We start from the raw sequence: 7,673 nt of genomic DNA, 5'->3' as shown, positions 1-7,673 counted from the left end.
CTTGTTTTCTTGTGAGGCTCGAACTCACAACCTTGGCTTTGCTTCGCTGCATACTGTTGTATAAGTACCACTCGCTAACCGATTTCGCCACAGGAGCTGTGAAAGGCACTCTCGCTGAAAAGAAATTGACAGACAGCGGGTTCAAGAAAATGACTTGCTCCTGGTGAGGCTCGAACTCACAACCTCGGCATTGCTTCGATGCATACTGTTGTATAAGTACCACGCGCTAACCGATTGCGCCACAGGAGCCACGAAAATGCTCTCGCTGATCACCATATTTTGCACAAAGAGGTGTACGATATTCGGTGCAAGTCAGTACTTCAATTGAGCTTCCTGGCTACCTCAGTCGGTAGAGCAAGAGACGCAAAATATCTGAGTCGTGGGTTTGAGAAACACTTTGAGTGATTCTTTTCTCCGCCGAAGCACCAACTCACTTTGCAAATAGCCATCAGCTTGGACTTTCGAGCAGGCTTGCCACCCTGCACTGCTGACGTGTCAGGCATTGCTGGTGATACAGGAGAATATGGGTTTGAATCATAGCTGTGCCTGCACTCTGACCTGTTATCCTGATAAAGTACCTATTACTTGTGAAACGTCCTCCTAAATGGATTGAAAAATCCTCCTTTTCTGGAAAAGAAATTGACAGGCAGAGGGTTCAAGAAAATGTCTTGTTTCTTGTGAGGCTTGAACTCACAACCTTGGTATTGCTTTGCTGCATACTGTTGTATAAGTACCACGCGCTAACCGATTGCGCCACAGGAGCTGTGAAAGGCACTCTCGCTGAAAAGAAATTGACAGGCAGTGGGATCAAGAAAATTACTTGCTCCTGGTGATGCTCGAACTCACAACCTCGGCATTGCTTCGCTGCATACTGTTTTATAAGTACCATGCGCTAACCGATTGCGCCACAGGAGCCACTAAAAGCACTTTCGCTGATCACCATATTTTGCACAAACAGAGCTGTACGATATTCGGTGCAAGTCAGTACTTCAATTGAGCTTCCTGGCTACCTCAGTCGGTAGAGCAAGAGACGCAAAATATCTGAGTCGTGGGTTTGAGAAACACTTTGAGTGATTCTTTTCTCCGCCGAAGCACCAACTCACTTTGCAAATAGCCATCAGCTTGGACGTTCGAGCAGGCTTGCCACCCTGCACTGCTGACGTGTCAGGCATTGCTGGTGATACAGGAGAATATGGGTTTGAATCATAGCTGTGCCTGCACTCTGACCTGTTATCCTGATAAAGTACCTATTACTTGTGAAACGTCCTCCTAAATGGATTGAAAAATCCTCCTTTTCTGGAAAAGAAATTGACAGGCAGAGGGTTCAAGAAAATTTCTTGTTTCTTGTGAGGCTCGAACTCACAACCTTGGTATTGCTTCGCTGCATACTGTTGTATAAGTACCACTCGCTAACCGCTTTCGCCACAGGAGCTGTGAAAGGCACTCTCGCTGAAAAGAAATTGACAGGCAGTGGGTTCAAGAAAATGACTTGCTCCTGGTGAGGCTCGAACTCACAACCTCGGCATTGCTTCGATGCATACTGTTGTATAAGTACCACGCGCTAACCGATTGCGCCACAGGAGCCACAAAAATGCTCTCGCTGATCACCATATTTTGCACAAAGAGCTGTACGATATTCGGTTCAAGTCAGTACATCAATTGAGCTTCCTGGCTACCTCAGTCGGTAGAGCAAGAGACGCAAAATATCTGAGTTGTGGGTTCGAGCCACACCTTGAGTGATTATTTTCTCTGCCGAAGCACCAACTCACTTTGCAAATAGCCATCAGCTTGGACTTTCGAGCAGGCTTGCCACCCTGCACTGCTGACGTGTCAGGCATTGCTGGTGATACAGGAGAATATGGGTTTGAATCATAGCTGTGCATGCACTCTGACCTGTTATCCTGATAAAGTACCTATTACTTGTGAAACGTCCTCCTAAATGGATTGAAAAATCCTCCTTTTCTGGAAAAGAAATTGACAGGCAGAGGGTTCAAGAAAATGTCTTGTTTCTTGTGAGGCTCGAACTCACAACCTCGGCATTGCTTCGATGCATACTGTTGTATAAGTACCACGCGCTAACCGATTGCGCCACAGGAGCTGTGAAAGGCACTCTCGCTGAAAAGAAATTGACAGACAGCGGGTTCAAGAAAATGACTTGCTCCTGGTGAGGCTCGAACTCACAACCTCGGCATTGCTTCGATGCATACTGTTGTATAAGTACCACGCGCTAACCGATTGCGCCACAGGAGCCACGAAAATGCTCTCGCTGATCACCATATTTTGCACAAAGAGGTGTACGATATTCGGTGCAAGTCAGTACTTCAATTGAGCTTCCTGGCTACCTCAGTCGGTAGAGCAAGAGACGCAAAATATCTGAGTCGTGGGTTTGAGAAACACTTTGAGTGATTCTTTTCTCCGCCGAAGCACCAACTCACTTTGCAAATAGCCATCAGCTTGGACTTTCGAGCAGGCTTGCCACCCTGCACTGCTGACGTGTCAGGCATTGCTGGTGATACAGGAGAATATGGGTTTGAATCATAGCTGTGCCTGCACTCTGACCTGTTATCCTGATAAAGTACCTATTACTTGTGAAACGTCCTCCTAAATGGATTGAAAAATCCTCCTTTTCTGGAAAAGAAATTGACAGGCAGAGGGTTCAAGAAAATGTCTTGTTTCTTGTGAGGCTTGAACTCACAACCTTGGTATTGCTTTGCTGCATACTGTTGTATAAGTACCACGCGCTAACCGATTGCGCCACAGGAGCTGTGAAAGGCACTCTCGCTGAAAAGAAATTGACAGGCAGTGGGATCAAGAAAATTACTTGCTCCTGGTGATGCTCGAACTCACAACCTCGGCATTGCTTCGCTGCATACTGTTTTATAAGTACCATGCGCTAACCGATTGCGCCACAGGAGCCACTAAAAGCACTTTCGCTGATCACCATATTTTGCACAAACAGAGCTGTACGATATTCGGTGCAAGTCAGTACTTCAATTGAGCTTCCTGGCTACCTCAGTCGGTAGAGCAAGAGACGCAAAATATCTGAGTCGTGGGTTTGAGAAACACTTTGAGTGATTCTTTTCTCCGCCGAAGCACCAACTCACTTTGCAAATAGCCATCAGCTTGGACGTTCGAGCAGGCTTGCCACCCTGCACTGCTGACGTGTCAGGCATTGCTGGTGATACAGGAGAATATGGGTTTGAATCATAGCTGTGCCTGCACTCTGACCTGTTATCCTGATAAAGTACCTATTACTTGTGAAACGTCCTCCTAAATGGATTGAAAAATCCTCCTTTTCTGGAAAAGAAATTGACAGGCAGAGGGTTCAAGAAAATTTCTTGTTTCTTGTGAGGCTCGAACTCACAACCTTGGTATTGCTTTGCTGCATACTGTTGTATAAGTACCACGCGCTAACCGATTGCGCCACAGGAGCTGTGAAAGGCACTCTCGCTGAAAAGAAATTGACAGGCAGTGGGTTCAAGAAAATGACTTGCTCCTGGTGAGGCTCGAACTCACAACCTCGGCATTGCTTCGATGCATACTGTTGTATAAGTACCACGCGCTAACCGATTGTGCCACAGGAGCCACAAAAATGCTCTCGCTGATCACCATATTTTGCACAAACAGAGCTGTACGATATTTGGTGCAAGTCAGTACTTCAATTGAGCTTCCTGGCTACCTCAGTCGGTAGAGCAAGAGACGCAAAATATCTGAGTCGTGGGTTTGAGAAACACTTTGAGTGATTCTTTTCTCCGCCGAAGCACCAACTCACTTTGCAAATAGCCATCAGCTTGGACGTTCGAGCAGGCTTGCCACCCTGCACTGCTGACGTGTCAGGCATTGCTGGTGATACAGGAGAATATGGGTTTGAATCATAGCTGTGCCTGCACTCTGACCTGTTATCCTGATAAAGTACCTGTTACTTGTGAAACGTCCTCCTAAATGGATTGAAAAATCCTCCTTTTCTGGAAAAGAAATTGAAAGGCAGAGGGTTCAAGAAAATGTCTTGTTCCTTGTGAGGCTCGAACTCACAACCTTGGCTTTGCGTCGCTGCATACTGTTGTATAAGTACCACTCGCTAACCGATTTCGCCACAGGAGCTGTGAAAGGCACTCTCGCTGAAAAGAAATTCACAGGCAGTGGGTTCAAGAAAACGACTTGCTCCTGGTGAGGCTCGAACTCACAACCTCGGCATTGCTTCGATGCATACTGTTGTATAAGTACCACGCGCTAACCGATTGCGCCACAGGAGCCACGAAAATGCTCTCGCTGATCACCATATTTTGCACAAAGAGGTGTACGATATTCGGTTCAAGTCAGTACATCAATTGAGCTTCCTGGCTACCTCAGTCGGTAGAGCAAGAGACGCAAAATATCTGAGTTGTGGGTTCGAGCCACACCTTGAGTGATTCTTTTCTCTGCCGAAGCACCAACTCACTTTGCAAATAGCCATCAGCTTGGACTTTCGAGCAGGCTTGCCACCCTGCACTGCTGACGTGTCAGGCATTGCTGGTGATACAGGAGAATATGGGTTTGAATCATAGCTGTGCATGCACTCTGACCTGTTATCCTCATAAAGTACCTATTACTTGTGAAACGTACTCCTAAATGGATTGAAAGATCCTCCTTTTCTGGAAAAGAAATTGACAGGCAGAGGGTTCAAGAAAATGTCTTGTTCCTTGTGAGGCTCGAACTCACAACCTTGGCTTTGCTTCGCTGCATACTGTTGTATAAGTACCACGCGCTAACCGATTGCGCCACAGGAGCTGTGAAAGGCACTCTCGCTGAAAAGAAATTGACAGGCAGTGGGATCAAGAAAATTACTTGCTCCTGGTGATGCTCGAACTCACAACCTCGGCATTGCTTCGCTGCATACTGTTTTATAAGTACCATGCGCTAACCGATTGCGCCACAGGAGCCACTAAAAGCACTTTCGCTGATCACCATATTTTGCACAAACAGAGCTGTACGATATTCGGTGCAAGTCAGTACTTCAATTGAGCTTCCTGGCTACCTCAGTCGGTAGAGCAAGAGACGCAAAATATCTGAGTCGTGGGTTTGAGAAACACTTTGAGTGATTCTTTTCTCCGCCGAAGCACCAACTCACTTTGCAAATAGCCATCAGCTTGGACGTTCGAGCAGGCTTGCCACCCTGCACTGCTGACGTGTCAGGCATTGCTGGTGATACAGGAGAATATGGGTTTGAATCATAGCTGTGCCTGCACTCTGACCTGTTATCCTGATAAAGTACCTATTACTTGTGAAACGTCCTCCTAAATGGATTGAAAAATCCTCCTTTTCTGGAAAAGAAATTGACAGGCAGAGGGTTCAAGAAAATGTCTTGTTTCTTGTGAGGCTCGAACTCACAACCTTGGTATTGCTTTGCTGCATACTGTTGTATAAGTACCACGCGCTAACCGATTGCGCCACAGGAGCTGTGAAAGGCACTCTCGCTGAAAAGAAATTGACAGGCAGTGGGTTCAAGAAAATGACTTGCTCCTGGTGAGGCTCTAACTCACAACCTCGGCATTGCTTCGATGCATACTGTTGTATAAGTACCACGCGCTAACCGATTGCGCCACAGGAGCCACTAAATGCTCTCGCTGATCACCATATTTTGCACAAAGAGCTGTACGATATTCGGTTCAAGTCAGTACATCAATTGAGCTTCCTGGCTACCTCAGTCGGTAGAGCAAGAGACGCAAAATATCTGAGTTGTGGGTTCGAGCCACACCTTGAGTGATTATTTTCTCTGCCGAAGCACCAACTCACTTTGCAAATAGCCATCAGCTTGGACTTTCGAGCAGGCTTGCCACCCTGCACTGCTGACGTGTCAGGCATTGCTGGTGATACAGGAGAATATGGGTTTGAATCATAGCTGTGCATGCACTCTGACCTGTTATCCTCATAAAGTACCTATTACTTGTGAAAAGTACTCCTAAATGGATTGAAAGATCCTCCTTTTCTGGAAAAGAAATTGAAAGGCAGAGGGTTCAAGAAAATGTCTTGTTCCTTGTGAGGCTCGAACTCACAACCTTGGCTTTGCGTCGCTGCATACTGTTGTATAAGTACCACTCGCTAACCGATTTCGCCACAGGAGCTGTGAAAGGCACTCTCGCTGAAAAGAAATTCACAGGCAGTGGGTTCAAGAAAATTACTTGCTCCTGGTGATGCTCGAACTCACAACCTCGGCATTGCTTCGCTGCATACTGTTTTATAAGTACCATGCGCTAACCGATTGCGCCACAGGAGCCACTAAAAGCACTTTCGCTGATCACCATATTTTGCACAAACAGAGCTGTACGATATTCGGTGCAAGTCAGTACTTCAATTGAGCTTCCTGGCTACCTCAGTCGGTAGAGCAAGAGACGCAAAATATCTGAGTCGTGGGTTTGAGAAACACTTTGAGTGATTCTTTTCTCCTCCGAAGCACCAACTCACTTTGCAAATAGCCATCAGCTTGGACGTTCGAGCAGGCTTGCCACCCTGCACTGCTGACGTGTCAGGCATTGCTGGTGATACAGGAGAATATGGGTTTGAATCATAGCTGTGCCTGCACTCTGACCTGTTATACTGATAAAGTACCTATTACTTGTGAAACGTCCTCCTAAATGGATTGAAAAATCCTCCTTTTCTGGAAAAGAAATTGACAGGCAGAGGGTTCAAGAAAATTTCTTGTTTCTCGTGAGGCTCGAACTCACAACCTTGGTATTGCTTCGCTGCATACTGTTGTATAAGTACCACTCGCTAACCGCTTTCGCCACAGGAGCTGTGAAAGGCACTCTCGCTGAAAAGAAATTGACAGGCAGTGGGTTCAAGAAAATGACTTGCTCCTGGTGAGGCTCGAACTCACAACCTCGGCATTGCTTCGATGCATACTGTTGTATAAGTACCACGCGCTAACCGATTGTGCCACAGGAGCCACAAAAATGCTCTCGCTGATCACCATATTTTGCACAAACAGAGCTGTACGATATTTGGTGCAAGTCAGTACTTCAATTGAGCTTCCTGGCTACCTCAGTCGGTAGAGCAAGAGACGCAAAATATCTGAGTCGTGGGTTTGAGAAACACTTTGAGTGATTCTTTTCTCCGCCGAAGCACCAACTCACTTTGCAAATAGCCATCAGCTTGGACGTTCGAGCAGGCTTGCCACCCTGCACTGCTGACGTGTCAGGCATTGCTGGTGATACAGGAGAATATGGGTTTGAATCATAGCTGTGCCTGCACTCTGACCTGTTATCCTGATAAAGTACCTGTTACTTGTGAAACGTCCTCCTAAATGGATTGAAAAATCCTCCTTTTCTGGAAAAGAAATTGACAGGCTGAGGGTTCAAGAAAATGACTTGCTCCTGGTGAGGCTCGAACTCACAACCTCGGCATTGCTTCGATGCATACTGTTGTATAAGTACCACGCGCTAACCGATTGCGCCACAGGAGCCACTAAAATGCTCTCGCTGATCACCATATTTTGCACAAAGAGCTGTACGATATTCGGTTCAAGTCAGTACATCAATTGAGCTTCCTGGCTACCTCAGTCGGTAGAGCAAGAGACGCAAAATATCTGAGTTGTGGGTTCGAGCCACAACTTGAGTGATTATTTTCTCTGCCGAAGCACCAACTCACTTTGCAAATAGCCATCAGCTTGGACTTTCGAGCAGGCTTGCCACCCTGCA

The 7,673-nt window shown here is 46.5% G+C and overlaps 12 non-coding genes across 12 annotated transcripts; all 12 read right to left on the bottom strand.

Annotated features, from left to right (window-relative positions):
- Positions 1-155: 155 nt before the first annotated feature.
- trnai-uau (transfer RNA isoleucine (anticodon UAU)) lies at positions 156-249 on the bottom strand. The gene is made up of 2 exons: positions 212-249; positions 156-191 (listed from the first exon to the last, which is right to left on the bottom strand). It is a non-coding gene; the product is annotated as a tRNA-Ile (tRNA).
- A 572-nt stretch (positions 250-821) lies between these two features.
- Positions 822-915, bottom strand: trnai-uau (transfer RNA isoleucine (anticodon UAU)). The gene is made up of 2 exons: positions 878-915; positions 822-857 (listed from the first exon to the last, which is right to left on the bottom strand). It is a non-coding gene; the product is annotated as a tRNA-Ile (tRNA).
- Positions 916-1,490: 575 nt separating this feature from the next.
- Positions 1,491-1,584, bottom strand: trnai-uau (transfer RNA isoleucine (anticodon UAU)). Its single transcript has 2 exons — positions 1,547-1,584; positions 1,491-1,526 (listed from the first exon to the last, which is right to left on the bottom strand). It is a non-coding gene; the product is annotated as a tRNA-Ile (tRNA).
- A 572-nt stretch (positions 1,585-2,156) lies between these two features.
- trnai-uau (transfer RNA isoleucine (anticodon UAU)) lies at positions 2,157-2,250 on the bottom strand. The gene is made up of 2 exons: positions 2,213-2,250; positions 2,157-2,192 (listed from the first exon to the last, which is right to left on the bottom strand). It is a non-coding gene; the product is annotated as a tRNA-Ile (tRNA).
- A 572-nt stretch (positions 2,251-2,822) lies between these two features.
- trnai-uau (transfer RNA isoleucine (anticodon UAU)) lies at positions 2,823-2,916 on the bottom strand. Its single transcript has 2 exons — positions 2,879-2,916; positions 2,823-2,858 (listed from the first exon to the last, which is right to left on the bottom strand). It is a non-coding gene; the product is annotated as a tRNA-Ile (tRNA).
- Positions 2,917-3,491: 575 nt separating this feature from the next.
- trnai-uau (transfer RNA isoleucine (anticodon UAU)) lies at positions 3,492-3,585 on the bottom strand. Its single transcript has 2 exons — positions 3,548-3,585; positions 3,492-3,527 (listed from the first exon to the last, which is right to left on the bottom strand). It is a non-coding gene; the product is annotated as a tRNA-Ile (tRNA).
- A 574-nt stretch (positions 3,586-4,159) lies between these two features.
- trnai-uau (transfer RNA isoleucine (anticodon UAU)) lies at positions 4,160-4,253 on the bottom strand. Its single transcript has 2 exons — positions 4,216-4,253; positions 4,160-4,195 (listed from the first exon to the last, which is right to left on the bottom strand). It is a non-coding gene; the product is annotated as a tRNA-Ile (tRNA).
- Positions 4,254-4,825: 572 nt separating this feature from the next.
- On the bottom strand, positions 4,826-4,919 carry trnai-uau (transfer RNA isoleucine (anticodon UAU)). Its single transcript has 2 exons — positions 4,882-4,919; positions 4,826-4,861 (listed from the first exon to the last, which is right to left on the bottom strand). It is a non-coding gene; the product is annotated as a tRNA-Ile (tRNA).
- A 575-nt stretch (positions 4,920-5,494) lies between these two features.
- On the bottom strand, positions 5,495-5,588 carry trnai-uau (transfer RNA isoleucine (anticodon UAU)). The gene is made up of 2 exons: positions 5,551-5,588; positions 5,495-5,530 (listed from the first exon to the last, which is right to left on the bottom strand). It is a non-coding gene; the product is annotated as a tRNA-Ile (tRNA).
- A 571-nt stretch (positions 5,589-6,159) lies between these two features.
- trnai-uau (transfer RNA isoleucine (anticodon UAU)) lies at positions 6,160-6,253 on the bottom strand. Its single transcript has 2 exons — positions 6,216-6,253; positions 6,160-6,195 (listed from the first exon to the last, which is right to left on the bottom strand). It is a non-coding gene; the product is annotated as a tRNA-Ile (tRNA).
- A 575-nt stretch (positions 6,254-6,828) lies between these two features.
- Positions 6,829-6,922, bottom strand: trnai-uau (transfer RNA isoleucine (anticodon UAU)). The gene is made up of 2 exons: positions 6,885-6,922; positions 6,829-6,864 (listed from the first exon to the last, which is right to left on the bottom strand). It is a non-coding gene; the product is annotated as a tRNA-Ile (tRNA).
- A 422-nt stretch (positions 6,923-7,344) lies between these two features.
- On the bottom strand, positions 7,345-7,438 carry trnai-uau (transfer RNA isoleucine (anticodon UAU)). Its single transcript has 2 exons — positions 7,401-7,438; positions 7,345-7,380 (listed from the first exon to the last, which is right to left on the bottom strand). It is a non-coding gene; the product is annotated as a tRNA-Ile (tRNA).
- Positions 7,439-7,673: the final 235 nt, after the last annotated feature.

The sequence above is a fragment of the Salmo trutta genome, chromosome 28 (genome assembly GCF_901001165.1).
Source record: "Salmo trutta chromosome 28, fSalTru1.1, whole genome shotgun sequence".
Taxonomy (NCBI): domain Eukaryota; kingdom Metazoa; phylum Chordata; class Actinopteri; order Salmoniformes; family Salmonidae; genus Salmo; species Salmo trutta.
Note: the sequence above shows the minus strand (reverse complement) of the source record. Positions and strands in the feature narration are given on the sequence as shown.